Source organism: Varroa jacobsoni, unplaced genomic scaffold (assembly GCF_002532875.2).
Source record: "Varroa jacobsoni isolate VJ856 unplaced genomic scaffold, vjacob_1.0 scaffold_238, whole genome shotgun sequence".
NCBI lineage: Eukaryota > Metazoa > Arthropoda > Arachnida > Mesostigmata > Varroidae > Varroa > Varroa jacobsoni.
In genome coordinates, this window is record NW_019213140.1 from 410,841 (window position 1) to 423,256 (window position 12,416).

The window sequence follows — 12,416 nt, forward strand, 5'->3', positions numbered from 1 at the left end:
TGTATATAATGTTTTTTTGAACGTACGTAAAGATTAAATTATACATACACTATTATACAATACAGAAGCTATGCAGCGTGACACTGATGATTTATAGAAAAAAAAAGTAAAAACAGTATGCCATTTTTTGAGACGAAAAGTTTTCTTTAGCAAACATTAAAAGGCTCGAGAAGCACAACGAGTGTCAAAGAAGGCCCAACAACCATCTTCTCTGAAATTTATTAAACTGATCATTTAACTTAACAGCTTTTTTCATACTTATTGAAGGAGTCAATCTTCGTTAATCGGTTGCTTAGCTAATTAGCAGCTGCCTAAAAAGGTTTTAGCATGTCTCAGTAGATCTTCGATCAGATCATGCAGTCAACAAGTTATTTCCGCAAAATACCTTCATGGTATATATACCATGCACCATATATATATATATATATGTATATATAGCATATACGAAAGAAACATGTTTATAAACATTTTCGCGTCTATGCAAGTTGTGATAGTAATAATAACTCTCTGCCATCGTTACGTTTTGAGAACATACATAAACGAGACTGATACTGTGCCTACAAGGAAAGTCTGTTTTAAGGTAACTGTACGTTAAAATAATAGATCCTACAGTATTGCAGTACTCAACGCATGGTCTTCAAATAGAATTCGATGTATATACTAGGCGGCTTTCAATGATTCTAGTAATTTACATTACAATGCACATTAAGTGTTTATAGCATCATAGCACGAAAGAAGACAAAAGTTAGTTTATAAAATGGACGGAATGACATTACGCCCGCAGTCAATCATTGAGAATGGTATGGCATCAATGATGGCAATTCTCGCAAAGTGTGCGGAGAAGGTTTCGACCACGACGATAAGCAGACAATGTACTATGCCCAGCCGGGTAATAGAACCCGGGTTAGGGAACGGCTAGCTCTATCGCACAGAGTGTTGACTGAGGCGCAGAACAAGATGTCGGTCGATATTTGCAGACATGATGCGACTTCGACAATAGCCAATGCCCGTAGAATATCTGGAGGCAGATAAGGTTAAAAGGTGCGAGTCAGCATTGTATGCCTGATCGAACCCCAGCAGGCTCCGCGTCACCTTCTCTCCGTGTCACCTCTCTTGTAGGTATAAGCTGGATAGGCAGGTCAAAACGAACACTCTCTCATGTTGTGAAAAGTGCAGCACTGCCGTTACTTTTGCTACTCTTAGCCTGTTACCCTGCCAATACTGGAGTCTGCCTCCCGTACGTATTCTGTCCGAGTGTATCGCATCGAACGACCTGAGCTGACTATGTTTACGCCTAGCACACACACACACGTGCACAACGGAGCCGGCGATTTCGTCGCCTACGTGCAATTAACTGGGGTCGGATCGGTATCAGCAGCAACAGCAACCATAACACTAACAATAAGTTACAACGAGGGAAAAAAGTATATATACGTATATCTGACCAAAAGATCATCTAAGGCTATATACCGCGCCCATCGGCTATGCAGGCTTGACTAAGACGCAGGCCGCCGATGCTCACAAACCCTTTCCATTACTAGGTGCTATTTAGTACAGTACAAACAATTCTAGGTAGCCATCAGCTGCTTTCGTATTTCGTATCTACACATGTAAGGCAATTCAGGATCATATCGATGCGTGTACGACTCCAAAACTGATCGATACTTTATGAAGGTGGAACTTCCTATAAGCGCATTTCTATGCCGAAGCAAGATAAGCGTCGCTTCAAGCTTATATTAATTTTTTTTGGTGTATAGTTAACGTATGTCGCTGTGATAATACGGTTCATATCTTGCTTAGCTAGGAAAATCGGGCGTGTATCTCTTGATTGATCAATGACAAATAACTGTGTTGCTTCCCTTTTCACGACGGAGCCTCTATCTCAAATACGAAAGTTATTCAGAAAGTATATTGAAAGTCAGGGAAGGGATTAAAGGATAGAAGTAATCTCTCTATATTAGACTCAAAATGAGAGCACTGCTATATGGATTGGCCTTTACCAATATCCAGGTTATTATATTATGCCCTTTGTACTAGTTTTTCTGTATTAGGTACTATAGGTAAGTAACAGCAAAAACGTATTATTCCGACGCGGCCCTACTACATGAAGTCGCGAAGCTTCATAGATTGGTGAAGCTTTGTGAATCCAGTTGAGCTTGTGGCGTCTCGAATGTCGCGTAACTTAATATCATTGCTATAAGACCGTACGAAAGATTTTGCAGTTCACATTTTATGCAATTTCAAAAAATATATCCATTTCATAGTGCATATTTTAACCAAAATATATCCTAGTAAATTCAACTTTTCTCTTATAGTCAAAGCTCGAATCATTTCGAACGTTACTAAAGTTCCTATATGACCCAAAAGTAACCAAAATTATAGGTGGCATCGAAAAAATTATTTAAGATCAGGGTTCTTTTTTCAAAGCATGACAAAGTAGTGAGAGAAGCTTTATTTGCTTATACATAATAAGGGGGATATCAAATGATTCTGTTCTCAGCTACCGTGGCTTGAACAGATTTACTGCATCTGCTACTCGTATCTCATATCCGGCCGTTGCGTTACTCATGCTTTTGGCTTGTCAGCGGCAGGGACCTATGAAGTTAACACGAACGCGTCATCCCTTCAAGCGCCCCCATCTATGAAGTCACCTTGAGCTAAATTAAGATTGCAACATGCAACAGATTGCGCTGTTTGTTCGCATTGTCACCGATACTGTCCTACATGAGCGTCGGGCTGCTGATCTCAAAGCTTCACCTCAGAGCGATGAAAAGGTCGCTGAGTCCGTTGACAGTTTCTCAGCGCCAAATCTCGCATAACATCATTATGCTACTTCAAACGAAAAGTTATATCCTCACCGCTCGCTTCCTGGCTCTGTTACCGCGGAAATCGACATGAATACAGATAGGTCATTTAGCCAGCCTAAGTTGACAAAGCCAAGCTTTAAAAAGCTCGAAGTTAAATTACTACACGATTATAAAAGTTGTTAATGTACATTTTTTTTTGCTTATAAAGACCCCTGCGAACTTCATCACTAATTGGTCTTTTTTAAGTTAGAACTGTTAGTGGACTTAATGGCAGTCTCCATGATATCGGCATGTGCAAAAATGTACTTGGAATATTTGTTAAGAAAACGGATCAATATTGTTTATTAAATTATGCGAAGAAAAAAGACCGGTAGCAATTTGGTAGTACTAAGACAGCCGTAATGCTTTTACGGTGATTTTACTGGCAATACACTGAGTACAAATTCGTTTGTTGTGCACGTGTACACCTCTTAAATGATCAAAAATTGTCTAGGCAATTTAAAGAATAATTGATGTAAGCTTTTTCTACGTTTCAAAGTAACACTAGCTTGGTTTTGGCTAGTTCTTGTCAGCTTTACTATACCAGTTGATTTCATACGTTAGAGAGAATGCTTCAAAGATAGACCATCTCGAACCGGCACAAAGCAAATGTGCATTTTTGCCGAATTGAAAATTGCGAGATATAAACCTCCCTTCTAATATCTCTCTCTGTGCGGTTCATGCGTCACTTTGATTGGCAAAATCAGCATAGATTGTCTCGTTGATTGTTTCTGTACGCTTTGTCAGGTCAAAGGCGGTCTGCTTTACCCTGGCTAGACCTGCACCACCTCCTTAGCGAGGTCCGTACTTCGTTTTTTATGGTACGAAGTCAAGCATCAGTTGCCTGGCCAGATGGTAGTTGTGCAAGCAATTAGAAGACACATACTGACAGACACACAATCCAGTATCGAATAGTAACAAAGGCAGTGGGCCGATAAGCGTTAGTTGTTTTCGCCTCTCAGAAAACCCATTTTGTATATAGACGTTGTTTTGAGATATCTTAACACGTGCATATTTTTTAGCCGTGAAGCCTCAGAAACTGAACTTACATCTTAGCGTTACCGTCTGCTAAATAACTGTACGCAATATACAATCTTATTGTACTTACAAAGGTGATTTTGCCGGTTGTATTGGAACGATCCTCTACACCACGTCATATTATGCCACGGTCATTTCGTACTAATCCGTCATTAATACCTTGGCAGCGCATATCTAACTAATACCTAATAGCTGTAGTATAGTAGCAATAGTATAATAAATAACAACAAATACATTTGCTCATTTAGGGCGCATCATTCGTTTGTTTATTATGTACATACGATTATTTCGGCCGGCAAACCTTCAAAACATTGCGGCGTTTCTCAGAGTCATCTGCACCTGATACTGCAGCTACCGCAGAGCTTTGTTACCAGCCGTTGACCTTAACTTTGTTGATGGAAACAATGGGTGCAATTTAGCAGGAGCTGGAAACAAAGAGGTACGGGGAAGGTGGGGCAGGGGTTATATTGAGGTTACTTCGTTGCGAATGTTGCAGCAGGTGCTGAGGAAGTTGCCTGGGAATTTTGCTTCGCTTGGTTTCAGTTGGCGAGGCTTCTTTCTCTCTTACGCCCTAGAGCTAGTCAGCTTTTCCTGCGCTCTTCTTTTCCTTTCTTTAATTAATTAACTTCTATGTCCCCTACTTTTATTAGCCGACGGCAGTTCGGCAGAGGTGGGTGAGGTCATGTGGGTCTAAGCAGCCTAGTTAGTAGCCGTGGCGATGGCGGCTGCTGCTGGTATGACTGGTCTTTAACAAGCCAGGACAGACAATCCCTGACTCCCTGAAGCGGTTCGAGTATCAGGAGCATAAAGCTTTAACTACAAAAGTGAGACTCGGCCAGTCAATGAGCAATGGAAACATCTAATGAGCTTAGATGTCAATATCATGCATCTGCACATCAACGACGGAACACGACTAGCTTTGAGGTCCTCTACAGGCAAGTTTACGTTACAGATTAGATGTGTATTTGAATAAAAAATATGTCAGTATTATTGCAGATCCTCGATTTCGGGTTGTTAAATAAGGTAAGTTTCGGCGCCTGATAACGCAAAAATATGTTAATATATAATTCTAATTTTTACCAAAGTAACGAAATCAAAACATATATTCCTATTGATTCTTTTGTTGGTAGGATTTGTTCAGGAAAACCATTATATAGAGACATAAGAAGTCAAGAACAAATCCTGTTTAGGACCAAAAAACCCCGTCAAAATAGTAACCGCTCGGGTTAGCCTATCGGAGCTTAGCTTTATCTGGTAGCGTCGTCTGTGACAACTAGGGCTCGTAGCCCTTGTGTCATGTAGAACGCACTGTGAAATACACAACAGTATCCTTAGCGAAGATTCGTTAGAAGTCAAGAGTCTTATAGAAGGAACCCTGTGCCTGTCAAAATGGGATTGCCGATGCGTGTCTTTGTTTGTACTGTAGATTGCAGGGTGTTTACCACCTTTTATCAAAATAAGATCTGGGTCACGCTAACCTATTAACTAATGACTTTGCTGTTCAATTTGTTTTTAAAAAAGCAAGCCACCAGGTGTTTCATGAGAAAAGCGTGCTCGCTAAACTTACAAGATCGCTTCGCACTCTTGCCGGGTACTGGGGTCGACGAATATTGACCTACCTACCTACCTACCTACCTACCTACCTACTAGATATTTAATAGCTTTGCTTGTTCGAATACAATGGACGTAATAGTAAATATAAAATGTTGCCATAAATCTGACTCATTGTCTCTGCGAGCTCCTTTTTCTATTTTTCCGAAATTTAACTAGTATGCGATGTATGGCCTAGTTCGCGGATTGGGGTTTATAAATCACTGCTAGAGCAAACCGCCTAGATTCGACTGGCAGTAAAATCTATTCCCGCCCTTTTGTTTTTTGTACATGCTAATTTCAAGCAAATCCTGACGGTAAAAATGAATAGGGATGGATAATTCATCGGCGACTTCACATAGTTAGTGATCATTGTGTAAACAATATACTTCGAATTTTCTAGTTGTCATTCGAAAAATACTTACTTTCAACACGCATGTACTAACGCTCCTAAGTATTACAATATTTTGCCGGCAACATGCTAGGTACTAGTTCTACATGTAAAAAAAACGTCCCTGAGATTCGTCGTAAAAAACTGAACGTAGCTAATGAGTTTCGGGAACGTTTTCCCTATTTTCTAAATCTGGATAAAAGTCGATTAAGCAGTATTCTTCACGCAAACAGCTCAAAAGCTTTATGATGAAAGCTACATTTGACGAACCTTCGCCGATAACAGTTGTATATTTTGTGAAGGCTAAACGCCGTTCGAATGCATGCTTGTTGTCTCCGCTAGGTAGCCACTTCATCATTGACTCAGCGATGAGAAAAGCCACGCCGGCGGCATCACGACATCGTTATCTTTTCAATAGTATGGAAATTAACGTTACCGACACTATAGACACGTACTTTTCTTGCTCCGTAGCATATAACGTCAACGACGTAATGGCAACTACCGTTTACATGAATTAGATAAAATCGTAAAGTGCCATTTTGGTGTTGGTCTTCATTATAGCATGTACATATTACAACGAGTATTGGCCCTTGTGAAAAGGTGAGTCACCGCTATATCAGTTTGTTTCGAAGTGAATTAGAGTACTGCCATCCGTAATGTGTGTCCTTAAAGTATGCACCACATACATACACCGCATAGGCACATTGCGGTGGCATCAGTTGATTCAGTCCGACGACAATCAGGCCGTGTTTAGCTCCATCTGGCAAACGGAACTGCTTGAAGTAAACACATGGTTTTATAATTTACATGCAAAACGAATGGGCACCTAATATTCTTTGGCTCTTAATGAACATTTTCATCTTTGGCGTTATTCTAGCTAGAGTTCATGCTTCACCGTAATAAATCGAAATAGATATAATGGATATAGGACATATGGCCGTTCGGCCAACGATTTTTCACTTTCGGCCCTAACAAGCTCACCTGACTGGACTGGACTGATCTACCGAGATAAGACTTCGATAGATCTGTTCAGGCAGTTCCAGGTCGTAAGAAAAAAATCCCCTTAGTGGAAATACATAGGCAATACAGTGCGTCGTTCAAACTTCAATGAATGTAAAGATTGAGAGCGTAATACTGTTACGCGTATGTTCTGCACGTTTCTTAAGATTCGTGCTGTCGTCCTATCGACGATTGGTCGTTGTATAAACAATTCAAAGTGTATAAAAGATAAATGACTAAATTATAACCTACGCACTTCCCCTCATTACATAACAACAGAGATTGTATATATAATTCAATTATTCAATAGCTTTTTAAAGGAAGAAGTCTTTGAGTAGATGTTTTATAGAGAGTGCAGAATAGATCGTCGTGACGCTGTCAGGCGCTGGTGTTAGCGAGGCGGACCAATGGCAAATTAAGCCAGCGTATCAGTTTCCGTGAGTAAGGCGAGTGCAATGAGCGTAAATGATGGTGTAGTCAACGAAATGCTAAGACAGATCAAAACGAAGAAGAAAAATGATAAAATATATATATATATAAAATATGCAGAAAAAAACAAAAGCAGGCTGTAACAAAACAAATGCTGGTAGCCGTATTGTCATTTTTAATTAACTCCTTTTTTGATCTTCTCGTTGTTTATTGTTTCAATTATATTAAAAAAAAAAAAAAAACAGTTAATTACGCTCAAATTATGGATGTATATCTGTATCTACCGAATACCTCTCGGCAATAGAAACTTAGATTCATTAAAATCATGCCAGTTATAAGAAATTCTATATCATAACTATTTGCATCGTTGGGTGACAAACGTAATAGGCAAGAGTCAATATTGATAAATAAAATTGGCCCCATGGGCCCCGACGAACCACACAGAATTAGACAACATATTGTTTTATTTGATTTTTGCTATAAGCAACAGTGTGCAAGTCAACGCCAAGCATGATATCTGCTTAAGTACAATAGCCCTGCTAGACGGAATGTACCTGCACAACATTCTGGCTATTTCACAAATATATTAGGTGGGGCAAAAAACATATATGTGTACATGCGGTATGTGTAAACAAGATATATCGGTAAAGATAAATTTGCCTCACCTTCTTTATAGTAAATAAGTAAAATTTAATTATTAGATATACTTCACGTCCGACGTGAGTTAATAATACGTATATACAACAAAGCTGAACGTTATTGATAAACATGGTATACTATTTTTTGTCGTTTACTATCAGCTTTCAGCGTAATATAAGCTCGAGCAACGTTCTTCACTTACTCATGGCCCTTATCGGTTGTTAGAAATGACATCCGCCGGCTAGCCTTCAATCGAGATACGCAATCAGAACGGAAGCTATATATAGAAGCAATGCCTCAAAGACCTGAGATGATTTCCTTAGGCCGATTCTTGGAAGTTCTATAATATTTATTTACGTTACAAACGATTGTACTTCATACCGGGCTGACAAATATCACATCTCACCACAGCGTGCCGCCCCTGGAGTTAGGCCGTAGTCCGGCCAATAGATTCCTTCATCTCAAAAACGCGCCCTGTTATGGCCTCTAGCGTGTGGCCGCCGTCCTGCAAAGATCCTATTGAAACAGGGTGGAAAGGCTGTAGTTAGGGAAACTTTAAGAATGTAAATCACTAAAAAAAACGACTGGGGTTTGTTGTCAAATCATTAAACTCCTTTTTAGCAGTTATCATTGTCGCCGCTGTTGGCGTTTGAAGTACCTTCGTATTTTTGCATTTTTATTCTGGGCTTATGGCGCAGTACCAAGAAACGAAACCGTAACGAGGCAAACTTTCTAATAGACTGATTCAAAAGTTTGGCAATTTTTCACTAACCTAATCGTGTTGAGATGTTGCCACTAAGAAGTTTAATATAATGAATAGGTGCATATTTGGTGATTCATAGTCGAGCCTTTTACATAGTTTAAAATTTGGTAACAGTTGATTCTTAACCGTGTCATTGCAGTGGGCGACCGAATGCTCAGGACGACGTCATCAAGCTTTTCCTTTTTGGACTTATGCTCCCTTCTTTTTTGCTCCTTCGAATCCTTTGAGCCATTGGAGGCTCAAGATAATCTCGTTCGTTGGTCAGCGATTCATTCACGAGGTCGATGCATGGACGAAAATCAGACAGAACTACAGCGTAGGTCCGGAGTATGAAGGAAGTTTCGCAATTTCATCGATTGGAAAATCCTTCATTGGCTTCGGTCCCTCAAGACAGTCTCTCGCCAACAGGCGCAGGTCCAACGTCTGAAGCCCAAAGCCACCACCTTTCGGAAGTGCTGCTGTAACTCAGAGAGCAAAATTCATGGATCTTGAGACGATAATAGACCAGCGGGTTGATGGTTCTGGAACTTCTTGGTTTTCCAAACGTTACGTCGGCTTCACACTTTTTCTGCCACCTTTTGGCTCGCCGCCGGAACGGAGGAAGATATGATAAAAAGATATGTTTGCATCTAAATATTTTGTGAACTCTACAAAATTGGCTGAATAGAAAATCTTACGGAAAAATCAGTAGATAATAACAATAGCTATGGAGATGTTAGATTTATAACAGGAACTAGAAATGCATTGGAATGGGTATATAATCGGGAGATTTAATTCTAGCAGCATGGGCTTCTAAGTTATTTAAATAAAGCATGCAATAAAGCTATATTTAAGATTAGATAATAGCCAAAATAATAGCAATGGGTATCTAGATATTATTATGTACAATTAACTCGTGAAATAGATATTTTCGCATGCCAACGAACCCCTTAAATGGCAGTAGAATTAAATAAGAATTATCCTTTTGATTCAGTGAACATAGCTTGGAACACAACTCTGCTCAACTTTTCATTTAATGTTTTTTTCGACGCTCCGAGTAATAGTTTCGGTTTCACTGACAACGTTCAGATGTCCTATACAATGACGTTTACACACTACTGAACTTATTTAATCTCTGTCGATATAAGTTGTCTAATGAGCAGTTGCGTTGACGTTATACATGTTTCCATCTGTAGCCGTTGCTTACCTAAACACTGAGCTCGTCTAAATGCGCATACTCAAGGGCATCGGACTCCAGGCAGGGAATCGGGAAAAGCCCTCCGGAGTGTGGGGTGTGTTCATATGTATATGCAAACAAAAGAAGCATATATATATATGCGATCGTACTATGCTAATTATTTTCCAGCTGAAGAAATGGGCTCGATATTGGGTGACTTTTCTTTGTCGTAGCATTAATAAGATTTATGTTTTTAGTGTCAGCTACGTAGACATTTTATCTGCAGATTACTTCATCACGACGAAATGAAAGATATAATACTTTTTTACAATCTTATTGTTTTAACGAATGTATACCTCTTAAATACGTTACGTACAATAGTTACTAAGAAGATCAAAAGATTTTGAAACGACTATAATGTTACAATGAATTGACCCGTTAGAATCTTATGTAATAACAACGTCTACGTTCAACTTTAAGTTTCCACGCTGCTGTAACGTGAAAAAAGCTACAACATGAAAGTAGCACTTTTGCAATAATAGTAGCTAAAGAACAGCGGGTCTGTCCGTTCTGTCATCGTTCGCTCATTTCTGTAGGTAACGGTATAGCATGGTATAGTGAAGTATATAGAGGAGTTGACTCGGTAAACAATAAGTCGTTAGAGCATTAAATCACAGACGGGTTACGATAGCCTATGTCTGGGCCCAGTCAGAGAAGGCGAGAGGTTCGACTGTCGATATTAAGCCCAGATGGGAAGATTAAAGGCACGTAGATGCGTGACCTCACTAGTCAGTCATCACTTAGCGACAACTAACGGATCGAGTTTATGAACGTGACCAATAGATTTTAAGTTCCCAATCTGCCTATGTCTCTGTTCAGCCTGGCCAAACACCTTCTTCACCCACCCCCTTGTTAAAGTCGCAAGCAAGCGTTGATTTTATTTGCGACAAACAAAGGTAAGCCTCCCGATCATAGCTCGAAAGCGACATAGATTGATGAGTTCCTCTAGAGGAGCATGGCACCCCCATGCTTACCTGGGGTATTCTATATTTCATCACAATGTTGTTCCGAATCATACCATCGCAGTTCACTCAAATTTATCATGACTGACGTCTGCAGCACAATAGTAATTAATTATTTGGAATTATTTATTCTATTATTTTTCGTACCCCTGCAGAACAGGGTGTAGCATAGGATTCTAGTTATAATATTTAATACGTGCTAAGGCCACAACACAACTATGAACGATATTGTAAATAATAGCATTAACGCTACGAACGATTCGGGACAAGTCTAACTGGAAAATAGTCTGAAGATTTATTTCACCTTAAAAAGTGAAGAATTACTTCACCTGTTCCAGTTAGAAATTAGGGAACACTTTTAGTTTTACATAATCTATAGGCATTAGCTGTACGCATAACCTCAAGATCGTTAGTGAACGCCCTAACAAGGCTCTGTTGAAAACTGTCATATGGTCGTTATTTAAATCACATTGTTTACTAAACCTAAAACTTGATTAATATGCTGCTTACGGTCCTAATAGTGATAAAGTCGACGATGGTACCAATACGATATATTGACGAAAACGCTTCGATGGTCAAACATCAGCATTATGTGTTTCACAGTACATATTATTAACGAAATTAGCAATTTTAGTTTTGGAATTAAGTCATTTGTGTGTTAATTTAACACGATTCTGCCTGTAATCGACCCTTTAATCTTTAAACTATGTTAAATTGGTAGACAATGTCGCCATCTAGTATTGTTAGAGAATGACTATGGTTTTAGTAGACGAATGGACCAAATAATCTTCGCTGTCTGCGATGCCTCCTTGTTAGTCGCTAACAGAAACATGCTATCAGGTGTTCAAGCTTTTCTACTAATGCTGCCCGAGGTCTGCCAATCAGTTCTTCGATCCACGAGCTTCATGCAGTAACTGACGGGACAGATGATCTCTAACTTGAGTCAGATGACCACAAGCTCGCAGTAACAATAAGCAGATACAACCAATCTAAGGTGACATTGTTCACAAACAATAGTTGATCGAGTAAATCGGATATCCTGTGTCCTGTACGAGAGGTTCACGTTCAACACTAGCTGACAGTGAAAAGTATCTCGTCCTAAGAGAAACGATCTCGTCCGGTTCTTGAAAAAGTGTTTTGCAGTTTGCAGAGGACTCTAGAACGTTTCGCTTCTAGTTTTATTCGAAGTCGTTCGACATTAGGAACCTCGAGACCTCGAGATACCACAGTGCCAAGGCCACGTATTGTTGCAGGCGCGAAGATTATCAGTGTTAGTATACTAAGATCGAGCTGAGTGAGAGCATCGTGTCAGTTGGGAATCTCGGGCACAGCTCAAATAATTGCGTCAATAGAATCTGCTGAGGCGAGATGGTCCGTGGGGTGCGTATTGTATTATACATCAAAGGGCAGCGAGATTTTGGCGGGATTATGAAAAGGTGTGAAGAAAATCTAGAGGAAAGAGGATCGACTGTTTTCGCTCATCGTCCCAGGTATACCCGTCGTTGAGCAGCTACCGGCTGTGCGGTGGTGGGTGGATAGGTAG

At 39.8% G+C, this 12,416-nt stretch overlaps 1 long non-coding RNA gene across 2 annotated transcripts in view; it reads left to right on the forward strand.

Moving 5' to 3' along the window:
• LOC147753771 (uncharacterized) overlaps positions 1-10,427 on the forward strand; it is a 14,491-nt gene extending 4,064 nt beyond the window's left edge. For both annotated transcript variants that reach the window (XR_015310162.1, XR_015310163.1), the window contains one exon: positions 8,835-10,427. This is a non-coding gene — a long non-coding RNA (uncharacterized LOC147753771). The remainder of the gene's footprint in view (positions 1-8,834) is intronic.
• Positions 10,428-12,416: the final 1,989 nt, after the last annotated feature.